Here is a 15,173-nt window from a genome sequence, read left to right as displayed (position 1 = left end):
ACCAGAACAAGAGGACACAGTCTCAAGCTGTGCCAGGGGAGGTTTAGACTCAAGGTGAGGAGAAAGTTCTTCACCGAGCGAGTTGTTCATCATTGGGATGTGCTGCCCAGGGAGGTGGTGCAGTCCCCATCCCTGGAGGTGTTCAAGAGGAGATTGGATGTGGCACTTGGTGCCATGGTCTAGTCAGTCTGTGTTGATAGGTTGGACTCGATGATCCTCGAGGTCCTTTCCAACCTGGCTGGAAAGCAGCCCTGAGGAGAGAGACTTGGGGGTGCTGGTGGACAAAAAGCTCACCAGGAGCTCTCAGTGTGCACTTGCAGCCCGCAAAGCCAATCAGATCCTGGGCTGTATCAGGAGAAGTGTGGCCAGCAGGTCGAGGGAGGTGATCCTCCCCCTCTACTCAGCTCTGGTGAGACCCCACCTGGAGTACTGTGTCCAGTTCTGGAGCCCCTATTACAAGAGGGATGTGGAGGTGCTGGAACGTGTCCAGAGAAGGGCCAGGAGGATGATCAGAGGGCTGGAGCACCTCTCCTGTGAGGACAGACTGAAGGAGTTGGGGCTGTTCAGTCTGGAGAAGAGAAGGCTCCCAGGTGACCTCATTGTGGCCTTCCAGGATCTGAAGGGGGCCTACAGGAAGGCTGGGGAGGGACTGCTCAGGATCTCAGGGAGTGATAGGACTAGGGGGAATGGAATGAAGCTGGAGGTGGGGAGATTCAGGCTAGATGTGAGGAGGAAGTTCTTCACCATGAGAGTGGTGAAAGCCTGGAATGTGCTGTCCAGGGAGGTGGTCGAGGCCCCGTCCCTGGGGGTGTTTAAGAGCAGGCTGGATGAGGCTGTGGCCAGGCTGATCTAGTGTGAGGTGTCCCTGCCCATGGCAGGGGGGTTGGAACTAGATGATCCTTGTGGTCCCTTCCAACCCTGAATGAAACTATGAAACTATGAAACTATGAAACTAAGTTATACTGTGATACTGTGATACTGTGATAAATTGACCACAGTTACTCAGCACGTGGAAGTAAAATGAAATTATGTTTACAAAGGTAGGCTAAATATAAAAACATAAAAGTTACTAAACATAGACAAAATATCACAGTGTATTACAGGTTGGAAGGAACTTCCCAGAGATCATCCAGTCCAAGCCCCCTGCCAGAGCAGGAGCACCCAGGGCAGTCTGCACAGGAATGCAGCCAGGTGGGGTTGGAAAGTCTCCAGAGCAGGAGACTCCACAACCTCTCTGGGCAGCCTGCTCCAGGCCTCCAGCACCCTCACTGTAAAGAGGTTTCTCCTCATGCTGAGATGAAACCTTCTATGCTCAAGCTTGAACCTGTTGTTCCTTGTCTTATTGCTGTGTACCACCCAAAAGAGCTTGGCCCCCTCCACTTGACCCCCACCCCTCAGCCATTGGTAGACATTGATCAGATCCCTCTCAGCCTTCTCCTCTCCAGACTAAACAGCCCCAGGGCTCTCAGTCTCTCTTCACAGGGGAGATGCTCAAGTCCCCTAAGCATCCTCCTGGCTCTCCCTTGGACTCTCCCCAGCAGGTCTCTGTCTCTCTGGAACTGGGCAGCCCAGAGCTGGACACAGGATTGCAGCTGTGGTCTCAGCAGGGCAGAGCAGAGGGGCAGCAGAACCTCCCCAGCCCTGCTGGCCACACTTCTCTTGCTGCCCCCCAGGATGCCATTGGCTCTCTTGGCCCCCAGGGCACAGTGCTGTCCCATGCAGAATTGGCTGCCCACCAGCACTCCAAGGTCTTTCTTCATGGAGCTGCTTTCCAGCAGGGTAACCCCTAATCTGTCCTGGTGCCTGCTGTTGTTCCTCCCACAGCACAAAGCCACCCCTCTGGACAGAGGACCCAGAGGGTGTTTACAGCCAGCCTGCTGTCACTACCCCCAGCCCTGTACCTCACGAGCCAAAACAGAAGACAAGTTAGCCAACACGCAAGGTCAGAAGGCAGAGACAGAGCAGCCAGAAGCAACGCAGGAGGCAGCCAAGAGAGAGAGAAACAAGCCAGTGCTGCAAACTACCAAGCTATCCAGCAGTTCAATGGGATGAGATGAACTTATCTTGCATTGTTCTGTGTCCAGCCTCTAAAGGAAATACTCATTTAAAAACTAAGCATAGCCCTAAACTGTAACAAGCATCAAGACTGGTAACTATTCTCCACTGGAGCATACTTTTCTCCCCCATTTCACTGGCAAGTTTCAAACCCATTTACTATGAAAACAAGCCTATATGAATATTTTGCTAGAACATACAAGCACTGCTAAAACTTGACAGAAATGGATTACAGACCACTTCCTTAACAACTTTCCACTTCACTTTCTAGTTGTTTGAGTGGTTACCCAAGAAGGCCACTCCAACTGGATGTGAATTTGTGCTCCCTTTCAGATCATTTCTTTGCTCAAAAGCTGCCTTCTAGAATTTGTTCCTACTAATTCCTCTCCCACACAGCTAATTTAATTACCCTCAATTAATCTGGCCTGTGCGTAGGCCTGTGGTGGCCTGTGAGCTCTTCTTCTAGCCTCAGGCTGCTGTCTTCTGATGTAGGACAGCAGGAAGCATCTAAAATTGCCAGTTCCAGGACTCTCTTCTAGCAGACACCAATCTGTTGACTTTTAGCCCCCAAATTTCACATTACAGATAGGGAGTTTGCAGAGCCAGGGGTTACTGCTGAACCTTTGGCTTGAGGCTGAGGCAGCGCCACAGAAGTGGGGCCTGACACGAACGGTATTGAAGATAGGCTGCATCTTACTGGCATGAAAGAGAGGATTAAGATTAATGTCTGTGCCTTCTTACCAGCACAGTTCTAGAAGCCCACCACTTTTAGTAAAGAAATTAAGAAAAGTTAGACAGCCCAAAACCTGTGACTGGAAGTATTTTTAAACCCACTGCCCTGGACTCTTCCCCACTGTCATCTGCAGACAGCGTGGCCTGGTTATGCTATAATGATATATCATTCCTAATAGCTTCAGCTGATGGAACTAGAATTTAATTAATGCCTTTAAAACTGGTTTGAGGTGCAAAAAGCTTTTAAATGCATGCAGGAGTGCTGCTTAGTTTCAGTGTGTGTATGTTACTACAGAAACCGATGTTCTTGTGCTTCCCTAATGACTTGCACACCACAGCTGACACACATCTTTCTTCCAAGAAAGTTTCTTCTCTCAGGCAACAAGGCCTGAATTCCCATCACCTCATTTAGCTCTCTAGAATGATGTGTATCTTCTACAGAACAGTCACCCAGTCACGTTGTCCTAGTGGAGATGGAAAGACACATCCCTAGGCAAGGCAGCCAGCCTATTCTGGACGTCTGCAACAGGACAGAACAAGTCACTTCCTGTAGTGTCCACAGACTAAGGAGGGAGCCACAAAACAATCCTGAACAAGACAAGTATATTTTAGATGGTTCTATGCAGGATGTGTGAATTACATTTCATAGCTTCATAGTTTCATTCAGGGTTGGAAGGGACCACACGGATCATCCAGTTCCAACCCCCCCTGCCATGGGCAGGGACACCCCACACTAGATCAGCCTGGCCACAGCCTCAGCCAGCCTGGGCTTAAACACCTCCAGGGACGGGGCCTCGACCACCTCCCTGGACAACCCATTCCAGGGCTTCACCACTCTCATGGGGAAGAACTTCCTCCTCACATCTAGCCTGAATCTCCCCACCCCACTTCATTCTATTCCCCCTAGTCCTAGCACTCCCTGAGATCCTGAGCAGTCCCTCCCCAGCCTTCCTATAGGCCCCCTTCAGATACTGGAAGGCCACAATGAGGTCACCTGGGAGCCTTCTCTTCTGCAGACTGAACAGCCCCAACTCCTTCAGTCTGTCCTCATAGGAGAGGTGCTCCAGCCCTCTGCTCATCCTCCTGGCCCTTCTCTGGACACCTTCCAGCACCTCCAGATCCCTCTTGTAATAGGGGCTCCAGAACTGGACACAGGACTCCAGGTGGGGTCTCACCAGAGCTGAGCAGAGGGGGAGGATCACCTCCCTCGACCTGCTGGCCACACTTCTCCTGATGCAGCCCAGGGTCTGATTGGCTTTCTGGGCTGCAAGTGCACACTGAGAGCTCCTGCTGAGCTTTTTGTCCACCAGCATCCCCAAGTCTCTCTCCTCAGGGCTGCTTTCCAGCCAGTCACTGCCCAGCCTGTATTTGTGCCTGGGATTGCCTCAACCCAGATGCAGGACCCTGCACTTGTCTTGTTGAACCTCATGAGGTTGGCTTGTGCCCACCTCTCCAGCCCGTCAAGGTCCCTGAATCTTATCCTGAATCTTATCTCAGTGTCTGGGGAGGAGAGGTGCTAATTCCTATGGTGGAAGATCAACAGGTAGGCTCTGCTCTGGCAGTAACAAGTGTTTGGGGTTTGGAAGCTAATTTATGTGACAGTATCCTTGAGGTGGCCCTGTATAGACCAAGGCTTCTCTGCTGCAGGTGCTGCACAAACAGAGAAGGAAAGGGTGCTTCCTGGAATTTGCATGTTAAGAAATAAAGAACATGAGAACTGCTTTAAGATATATCCAAAGCTTGTATTATTTCACAGCAGCCTTGAAACAAGAACTCAGCACTGCTGCACTAAGCTCTGAACAAGTCTTTACGAGCACCAATTGTATGGTGCATGAAATACAACTCTCACCACTAGCCAACTATTAAATATTTTTCCTAGAGGTATTGTTAAGAGAAAAGTTACTTGCTGTTGAAAAGGTCATGGTCCTGCATTCCTGGCTCTGGTAAAAGTTCCACTGAGTTCAGTCAGCGTTGTGCCTGAATACCGATGGCAGGATTTGCCTTTCCACGTTTCCCATACCAGAGCTGCACTTCAGACCTCATGCCATTTTAACAGCCTTGCACTGGGAGGTCCCCCTAGGTTTGGATTAGCTGCTCCTGCAGTAATCTCATATTGCTGAAGCAGTCTAATCTCATAAACACAGTTTCCATATGCTAACGCCGCATTTGTTTTGCCTGGGTAAGCAGACTGTAATGGAATTAGCACAGATTCTCTCTGGACTTGGATGGGGATGGCTTTACTGCCATTATGTTGCAATGGGAGAGTGCAGCCACCGTAGATCCAGGCTGCTGTGACACACCATTCACCAAAACAATGTCTCAGGAGGGACTGATGATACTCAGAGAAACACAACTGCTTTTAGGAACAAGGGCTGCACTGTTGTTGGGTCTCCCCTTCGTAGCCATGCAGGCCAGGAAATGCAACATGGAATTGGAGAATCAGGAAAAGACCTTTAAGAACATCACACCCAACCACTATCTAACTACCAAGTCTGCTGCTAAACCACGTCCCTCAGCACCACATCTCTGCCTCTTTGAAACACCTCCAGGGATAGGGATTCAGCAGTCTCCCTAGGAAGCCTATTCCAGCGGTTGAGAACCCTTTCAGGGAAGAAGTTTCTCCTAAGACCCAACCTAAACATCTCATGGTACAACTTACAGAATATAGAATAAACCAGGTTGGAAGAGACCTTCAAGATCATAGAGTCCAACCCTTCAACCAATCCAACACCACCTAATCAACTAACCCATGGCACCAAGCACCCCATCAAGTCTCCTCCTGAACACCTCCAGTGACTCCACCACTGCCCCAGGCAACACATTCCAATGGGCAATCACTCTCTCTGTGTAGAACTTCTTCCTAACATCCAACCTGAACCTCCCCTGGCACAGCCTGAGACTGTGTCCTCTTGTTCTGGTGCTGGCTGCCTGGGAGAAGAGACCATCATCCGCCTGGCTACAACCTCCCTTCAGGGAGTTGGAGAGAGCAAGAAGGTCACCCCTGAGTCTCCTCCAGGCTAAGCAACCCCAGCTCCCTCAGCCTCTCCTCACAGGGCTGTGTTCCAAACCCCTCACCAACTTTGTTGCCCTTCTCTGGACTCATTCCAGCAAGTCAACCTCCTTCCTAACCTGAGGAGCCCAGAACTGGACACAGGACTCAAGGTGTGGCCTACCCAGTGCAGTGTACAGGGGCAGAATGACCTCCCTGCTCCTGCTGGCCACACTGTTCTTGATGCAGGCCAGGATGCCATTGGCCCTCTTGGCTGCCTGGGCACACTGCAGGCTCATGTTCTTGAGGCTCTTTCCTCAGGTTCTCCATCATTTGTTACTATGGAGAAGAGACCAACCCCAACCTGGCTCCAACCTCCATTCATGGAGCTGCAGAGAGCAATGAAGTCTCCCCTGAGCCTGCTTTATTCAAAACTAAATAACCCCAGGTGCCCTCAACCACTCCTCACAAGTCCTCTTCTCCAGAGCATTCACCAGCTTTGTTGTCCTTCTCTGGACCCACTCCAGCATCTGAGTGTCTTTCTTGTGGTGACCTCATTGCTGTCTACAACTACCTGAAAGGACCTTGCAAAGAGGTTGGTGCTGGTCTCTTCTCACAGGTAATTAGTGACAGAACAAGAGGGAATGGCCTCAAGCTACAACTGGGTAAATTTAGACTGGACATTAGGAAGCATTTTTCCCCACAAGAGGGGTCAGCCATTGGCACAGGCTGCCCAGGGAGGTGATGGAGTCACCAACCCTGGATGTGTTTAAAGGTTGTCTGGATGTGGTGCTTGGGGATATGGTTTAGGGGTGAACTTTGTAGAGTAGGGTTCTGGGTTGGACTTGGTGATGCTGAGGGTCTTTTCCAGCCTGAATGCTTCTGTGATTCTCTGCCCAAAGAACCTCTGAGGGTGAGGAGCTGGGTAAATGAGAAGCAAAGCTTGTAAAAGTTCCCCGGAAAGAGTAAGTGTGAACTCTCACTGTGGATTCCCTCTGCTGCTCAGCTCGTGGCAGAAAGACGAGCTTCACATGAGGCTCACATTCTTGCTCTCACTAGGCTTTGAGCCAGACACACAGAACAGAGATTCCTTTCTTGCAGCTGAGCAGCCACACCAGAACAAAGTGCAGCCTTGCATACTGATGTCACTGTATGGCCATACCTTTGGGATTGAAGCAGGCAGACGTGATCCACACATGACCATGCACGCACAGGATCATGCTGCAGAGGCAGAGCCTAAGCCACTCAGTAGGTCACGCAGAATCATAGAATTGTCAGGGTTGGAAGGGACCTCAAAGATCAGCAAGTTCCAACCCCCCTGCCATGAGGGTTGGCACACTTTTGGATTTTCATAGTTTCACAGTTTCATTCAGGGTTGGATGGGACCACAAGGATCATCTAGTTCCAACCCCCCTGCCATGGGCAGGGACACCCCACACTAGATCAGCCTGGCCACAGCCTCATCCAGCCTGGGCTTAAACACCCCCAAGGGACGGGGCCTCGACCACCTCCCTGGACAACCCATTCCAGGGTTTCACCACTCTCATGGGGAAGAACTTCCTCCTCACATCTAGCCTGAATCTCCCCACCTCCAGCTTCATTCCATTCCCCCTAGTCCTATCACTACCTGAGATCCTGAGCAGTCCCTCCCCAGCCTTCCTGGAGCCCCCTTCAGATACTGGAAGGCCACAATTAGGTCACCTGGGAGCCTTCTCTTCTCCAAACTGAACAGCCCCAACTCCTTCAGTCTATCCTCATAGGAGAGGTGCTCCAGCCCTCTGATCATCCTCCTGGCCCTTCTCTGGACACGTTCCAGCACCTCCACATCCCTCTTGGTTGAAATCACCCATGAGGACCAGGGCTTGTGACCTGGAAGCCGCTTCTATTTGCCTATGGAGGGCCTCATCTGCTTGGATCTGCTGGTCAGGTGGCCTGTAGGAGACCCCCACAGTAATATCTCCTTCCCCTGTCCTGCCTTTAATTGTAACCCATACGCTCTCAACCAGCTCATCATCCCTCCCCAGTTGGAGCTCCACTGATTCCAACTGGCTATTGACATAGAGGGCAACACCTCCTCCTCTCCTTCCCTGCCTATCCTTCCTAAAGAGTTTATACCCATCTATGCCTACATTCCAGTCATGGGATTCATCCCACCAAGTGTCAGTAACAGCCACTATGTCGTGGCATCCCAGCAGCACAGTGGCCCTTAACTCATCCTGTTTGTTGCCCAAGCTGTGTGCACTTGCACAGAAGCACTTCAGCTGGGCTGGCCCTGTCCTCCTCTTGTGCCAAATCCCCTCGGTTCCCACAGAATGTCCTGGTGGATCATCCGTGGCTTGCCTCAGGGCAGCAAGTTGAGAGCCCTTACCAGCTCTCCTTCTCTCTACTGCTGGTGAGCAGCCCCTCTGTCACCAGCCAGCAGGAGACTATTAACCCCTTCCCCCTTCAAATCTAGTTTAAAGCCCTATTTTAATTTGGTTAAAGGTCAGCTGCAGTGGACAGAACAGTAAGACTTTTATTTCACCTTATTTCTGTAAAGATAACAGTCTCAAAATCTAGCCTTCTCCAAGCAAAGCCACAGTGAAGTTTCCTTTCCTCAGAGAAAAGTGAGACCAACATCCCCAGAAGAGGTTTTTCATCAGCATCTCCTTTAGGAAGAACTTGAGGGGATTTTTCATTTTGGGCAGCTTCCAAAATGACTCCTGATAAAAGGTCAGATAAAAATTCTCCTCTAGGGTCCCACATTACATTAATTACATTTTACATGCACATACACAGTTTTTAGGCCAAAAGATGAAAAACCAAGTCTTGTTATGCTGTATGCAAATACAGGCTGAGTCCTGCATGTTGATGCACAGATTTGTATTCTTGAACCTAACAACTAAGTTTTGCTCTCATGGGTGCCAGGCCACAAGCACATACTCTCTCTCTTGCTAGGACAACAAGGGAAAAGTCTGTGCTTCTCATCCAGCTGGAGGCCAGTCACCAGTGGCATTCCCCAGGGATCTGTACTGGGCCCCATCCTCTTTAACATCTTCATTGATGATCTGGATGAGGGGATTGAGTCAGTCATCAGCAAATTTGCAGATAACACCCAGTTGGGACCAGATGTTGGTCAGTTAGAGGGCAGAAGGGCTCTGCAGAGGGACCTCGACCGACTGGACAGATGGGCAGAGTCCAACAGGATGGCATTCAACAAGTCCAAGTGCCAGGGGCTGCACTTTGGCCACAGCAACCCCATGCAGAGCTACAGGCTGGGGCCAGAGTGGCTGGAGAGCAGCCAGGCAGGAAGGGACCTGGGGGTGCTGATTGACAGCTGCCTAAACACGAGCCAGCAATGTGCCCAGGTGGCCAAGAGGGCCAATGGCATCCTGGCCTGCATCAGGAACAGTGTGGCCAGCAGGAGCAGGGAAGTCATTGTGCCCCTGTACTCTGCACTGGTTAGGCCACACCTTGAGTCCTGTGTCCAGTTCTGGGCCCCTCAGTTTAAGAAGGACATTGAGAGACTTGAAGGTGTCCAGAGAAGGGCAACAAGGCTGGGGAGAGGCCTTGAGCACAGCCCTGTGAGGAGAGGCTGAGGGAGCTGGGGTTGCTTAGCCTGCAGAAGAGGAGGCTCAGGGGAGACCTCATTGCTCTCTACAACTACCTGAAGGGAGGTTGTAGCCAGGAAGGGGTTGGTCTCTTCTCTGAGGCAAGCAGCACCAGAACAAGAGGACACAGTCTCAAGCTGTGGCAGGGGAGGTTTAGGCTGGAGGTGAGGAGAAAGTTCTTCACCAAGCGAGTCATTCGTCATTGGAATGTTCTGCCTGGGGAGGTGGTGGAGTCCCCATCCCTGGAGGTGTTCAAGAGGGGATTGGATGTGGCACTTGGTGCCATGGTCTAGTCATGAGGTCTGTGGTGACAGGTTGGACTCGATGATTCTCAAGGTCTCTTCCAAGCTTAGTGATACTGTGATACTGTGAGTGCCTTTCCAGCCTGCATCCCCTCTCAATTTCAAATCTGAAACAAGCCTACATCTAACTCTACCCTAACTGTTATTCTCATTGACTTGATTTGGTTTCTCTCTACTTAAGGACACATTTGCATACAACTTACAAACACATCACTAAGCACATTAGATGGAGCATTCTCTCTCGCTCAGCAGCACCAAGAACCACAATCTCTGGACAAAAGGGATGGAGAGCAAAGACACCAAAGAACAGACATCATCCTTCTCACCACACAGAGCTAAGCAATGGGAAAGGGATGTTCATTACAACTTCTTGAGGAACAGTGGACACTCCCAGCCAGAAAAACCCAGATGAATGAAGCCCAAGTCAGGTCCGTGGCAGAGGGGACCAGTGACGGACGCAGGGGGACCTGTGAGGCCATGCAGAGTGCATGGAGCTGAGCATGCCCGGCGCCTCGTTCAGGACAGCAGAGCGCAGCAACCGGCATAAGCTGGCACTGTCAGAAAACCACGTTCTTTACTGAAGAGAGCTAGGAGCCTGACACACAAGCAGTTTCCCACTACTGCAAACAACCATATCCCAAAGCAGAAAACCAATCTGAAGGCCCACTGGCAAAAAACTACCTTGAGAAAAGCCTTCATGGTTTCCACTGTGACTGTTCTCAATAACTGTGCTGGGAAATGGAAGCTGTATGCCCTCCCCAAGGTTCACTTCTGCTCTAACAGGAAAGAAGCCCACAGAAGAAAAGAGTGAGCTGCTGAGTGCAGCTTACAGAGTACCTTTTAATTTAGAGACTGCCTTTATGGAGCCTGCATGCTTTGTTAGTGCTCAGAGCCAATGGTCTGTACAGCTCCTGATGCTTTAAGTTCTTACCTTAGCTGGATACAGAAGTGGAAGGGCCACCACAACCAACACACACAAGCTGCCAGGACTGCCAGGGCTCCTGCCTATCCTTCTGCTTTCTTCCCAGGTACTGCTGAACCTTCAGTCATCACAAGAAGCAGACACAGAACCCTGCCACTGCTCTTTTTGCATCACAGAATGTGGCATCAAAGGAAACACAACCACAGTATCTGCTCCTGGAAACTATTGATTATTTGGGTTGGGCTTTTATGGTTTGTTTCTTTGCTTTAAATCCTGGTTACAGAGTCTAAGAGGAGTAACAAAGAACCAAGTCCTGCAACATTGTTTGCAAGAGCTCAAGCAGTAAGACCAGAATACTTCCAGAACCACCTGAAAATAACTCACCTGGCAGAAGCAAATGACAGTCAAGAGAGAGTTAGATTCTTTTACTGTGGCAACTGGTCCTCACTAGGACAAGGCAAAGGTAACTGTGGGATAAAACAATTCTGCTTTTACACTGTCAGGTAAGTGGCAAGATCATGCAAGAGCAGAGAGAATTCCTCAGCAGGTAACACACCACCCTTTTTTTGGTCCTCCAGGAGAAGAACCCTGAGGGTTTGGCTTCATGCAAAACTAAGGTTTCAGAGTATCCTTGCTCCTGAGATTCAGCTGAAAAATTGTGGTTTACTTAGAAGTGTCAAATAAGAGACAATGGTGATGGCATTTTTTCTTATCCAAGTAGTTAATTGCTTTGAAACATATCCCAGCCTTTCCTCCTAGGATAAAACACTTTCATAGTTTCATAGTTTCATTCAGGGTTGGAAGGGACCACAAGGATCATCTAGTTCCAACCCCCCTGCCATGGGCAGGGACACCCCACACTACATCAGCCTGGCCAGAGCCTCATCCAGCCTGCTCTTAAACACCCCCAGGGATGGGGCCTCGACCACCTCCCTGGACAACACATTCCAGGGTTTCACCACTCTCATGGTGAAGAACCTCCTCCTCACATCTAGCCTGAATCTCCCCACCTCCAGCTTCATTCCATTCCCCCTAGTCCTATCACTACCTGAGATCTTGAGAAGTCCTTCCCCAGCCTTCCTGTAGGCCCCATTCAGATACTGTAGGCCTCCTTCAGATACTTTCCTTGGATTATTACCCACATACCCATTACTGTCAGGCCAAAGGCATGGCCACTGCTTAGAAAATTCTGAGGCAGATTCTGTGCCCAGAAAATGATGTTAAACAGAAAACTCACCCTACCAGGTCTGAGGAAAAGGTTACCTTTCTTTGTAGAACTTGGGGGATGAGACACTCCCTTTCCCTTCCAGCACAGCTGACAATGCAATGACTTGCAGATTCTCCAGAAATACATCAGGCTTAAACTCAAAACTGCTCTGGATCTAACCAAGGACTTGCACCTCAGCTTTCCACAGCCTAGATGTCTGTCTGATCCTCTCCGTGCCAGACAGCTGGCCAGTCTGATACAAGTAGGAGTCTCGTTCTTCTGTTTTCATGGACCCTCATGTGATAATTACAGCTTCAGCTTACTGAAGAAGAAGGGAAAAAAAAAAGAACCTTGCTCAGGATTTCAAATTTTAAAGGATGGAAAAATATTTTAGATTAAGTAAAACAACAGAGAAAATCCACAGAGTGCTCAGAGAAATACTCTCCTAATAAAGAGAGCTTGTTGGTGCCATATATTTCACTATATGCTGATTTTCCTATGTGAGGAGCATGCTGATGGCTCCAGAGAGGGAAGCAGTGACTCTTGTTCCAGCTCCACCAGGCATTAATTTAATAAGTTAGCACTGGTCACCTATATGAAATGTAATTAAGCATCTGAATGCCACTGTTGCCAGCTTTGATTATAACTACAACGATGAATGTGACGAGGGTGGCATGACGCAAACATTCTGTCTGTTAAATTGTGAAACATGAGAGGCATTCGTAATAATAAATGACACTTACAAAGCCTTCCACGCAGCATCCCCAAGCACCTGACAACATGATGCAAAACCACCTATTAGAAGCACGGCTTCACCCATCGCTGAAACACAGCCCCCGGCAGAAAGAAGGCAACAACCTTTGAGCACTACACGACAGATTATGACAGAGGACTCAGTAACACATCCAGGATAGAGCACAGGGGAATTCCTGACAAGCAAAACACCATTTTCCAGAAGCAAGCGACCTCCAGCTAAAAATCTGTTCGACTATCACAAGCCTCTGGCATACGGAAGACACCATCCTTAACACAAGACACACCTAACAAAAAAGAGAATCATTGTACCTACAAGTTTCTTAGGGGTCATATAGGTGTTCAAATACTCGCTAAGCCAAAAGGTGCTCGCCTGAGCTCCTCGGCAACGTGCCTTGTACACTTCAACTTGGGACCAAGTTCACCAGAAGACCAGATGGGCTGCAGAGAGGGGCTGCAAATGCCCCAAGACGCTGTTGGGTACTGACGGCGACAGCGCTGAAGCGCACCTGGCAGGGAGACTCTCGCCCAGAACCAGCGCTGCGCCCGGCAGCTCCCCGGGCTGGTGCCAGGAGAGGAGGCAACAGAGCAGCTGCCTCGACTCTGTGTTGTGAAGGGCAGAACACCTCAGGCCACAGAGGCACTGCTGGGGAGTGGATCCCAGCGGCGCTCACAGGCCAGCCTGCAGCTTTGCTGCTCAGCCTCGTCAAGCTTAAGCAATTCTGCAAGCATCTTGGAGAGGGCTGCGGATGCTTCCAGATGGAGAGGCAGCTGAAGGCAGTCTTGGAACGTCTCAGTTTTGGATCGAGGCATTTGTTCCTTCATGGAGCCACCCTCAGGGACTGACGGGAGAGGAATAGCAGAGAGCACACAGCTCCAATATTTAACTTGTGACTGTGCAAATACTAAATACCAGCACTAATAATAGCAGCCCAGCGGCACTCGCAGCGAGGCTGCCTGAGCTCGGAGGCTACTCTGCTGGCAACCACCAAAGGCTGTTCCAGGCAGGCCGAGGCGTTCAGCTGCCCAAGCTGCGGCCCCGCCGCGGCTGTGCCCGCGGGAGCCTTGCCCTCCCTAGCGCCGCCGCTGGGGCCGCAGCCCCGTCCCGCCGCGGCCTCGTCCGCCGCTGCTCGCCGCCTCACGCCGGCGGTATGCTCCGCCGGGACTGCCCTCGGCCGGGCCGCGGCTCGCTCGGCGCCCTGTCCGCTGGAGCGGCGGCCTCCGGAGCCCCGGCACCCAGCCCTGCGCTGCCAACCACCCAGAGCTGCCTCGCCGCAGGCAGCCGTCAGCGGCCGCCGCTGCCCGCCGCAGGCCGTCCCGGGCCGGCCGCGTTAGCGGGGAAGCAGCGCTGGCCGCTCAGCTCCGGCGAAGTTTACCGGCCCAGACGCTTGTGGGACTGCGGGCGGGCCCGGGCCGCGGGAGGCCGGCGGCTCGGCGGGCTGAGCAGACGCGCCCGGGGCCGGCCCGCTCGCTCACCCCGTGGGCAGCCCCTCCGCGGCGGCGCTGGAAGCCTCTCGGCTGCACCCGGGCCTGCAACTGGCAGCTCTCCCCCTGCCGCTCCCGCCCCGCTCGGGGCGGGACTTCCCTGCCGCGGGCCGGCCCCGGGCGGGGAAACGCTGCGCGGCTCCGGTGCCGGAGCCGGGGGCTGGGGAGCTGGGGCAGCCCCGGCGGGGCGGGCAGGCTGCCGTGGAGAGAGCGCTGCCCCGCGGCTCCGGGCGGGACCCGCGGCTCGGTGTCCGCGCTCGGGCCGCTGCCCGCCGCCCCGGTACTGCCCCGCAGCGCCACTGCCTCTCGGCGTGAGGCGCAGCCGGCCCTGTGCCAGCTCCGAGCGCAGCGGGCGCTGGTGGATGCCGGCGTCCTGCCTGCCTTTGCTCCTGCCCCCGCTTGCACAGCAGGGAGGCAGCTCGCAGCCACTGAGTCATTTAGGGGCTGGGAAGATCGCGCTGATCCGATCTGCCCTTTAATGCCCTTGTAATGCAAATAACTGGGAAGGTTGCAGAGGCGCTTCCCAGTACCCACACACGAGATGGGAATGACGGTGACTCTGGGCAAGAGCGCAGGTGGCCAAGTATGAAACGCGAGCAAGCTGACGCCAAGAGCTTACACTTGCCCCCCAGGAGCGGCTTATTTCCCAAGGCTCACAGCATCCCGTGCGGTGCCATTCAATTTTGTGGAAGGGTAAACAGCTTCTGGCACACGAGTGGCAAAGGCACCAAGGGCGCGGAACTTCTGCAGCCCTCGCAGGCAGGCAGCCCTGCGGCAGAGGCAGCCTGTGCGCTGCGCAGAGCCCGCACCTGAACCGGGGAGAGGAAACGCCGCAAACTTCTCCGGGAGAAGTACCCGCGGTTCTCACTGCCGTACATTCTGCTTGTACTCTTTCCCTGACCCCCTTGGTACCGTGTTAAGGCCAGGAGTGGTCCTACCCCGCGCTGTGCCCTGGGTGCTGCAGTGCAGTGCCTGCGGGTGGATGTTGTGTGCCTGCCTGGGCACGGCTGCTCGCTGCCTGGGCAGCTGCATCCCCCTTTGTTTAGATCCCAGACAATCCTGTGGTGCGGAAAGTGAGTGGGCTAATCTGGGAGTGAAAGCTAAGGCGAGCTGGTGCCTGGGCCTTTCATCATGCATC

The 15,173-nt window shown here is 52.3% G+C and overlaps 1 protein-coding gene across 2 annotated transcripts in view; it reads right to left on the bottom strand.

The window, feature by feature from the left end:
• Positions 1-14,115, bottom strand: part of PTER (phosphotriesterase related) — a 32,097-nt gene extending 17,982 nt beyond the window's left edge. Inside the window, exons 1-2 of one of the 2 annotated variants that reach the window (XM_068146382.1) lie at positions 14,027-14,080; positions 11,854-12,119 (exon numbers count right to left, since the gene is read on the bottom strand). The gene's annotated coding sequence lies outside the window, so the exon portion shown is untranslated. Of the gene's footprint in view, positions 1-11,853; positions 12,120-14,026 lie in introns of both variants that reach the window. The other variant, XM_068146381.1, reaches the window with a different exon arrangement.
• Positions 14,116-15,173: the final 1,058 nt, after the last annotated feature.

The sequence above is a fragment of the Melanerpes formicivorus genome, unplaced genomic scaffold (assembly GCF_026170545.1).
Source record: "Melanerpes formicivorus ecotype bairdi unplaced genomic scaffold, bMelFor1.0.p_v2 SCAF_13, whole genome shotgun sequence".
In the NCBI taxonomy this organism is placed as follows: Eukaryota; Metazoa; Chordata; class Aves; order Piciformes; family Picidae; genus Melanerpes; species Melanerpes formicivorus.
This window is presented reverse-complemented; position numbering and strand designations above follow the sequence as displayed.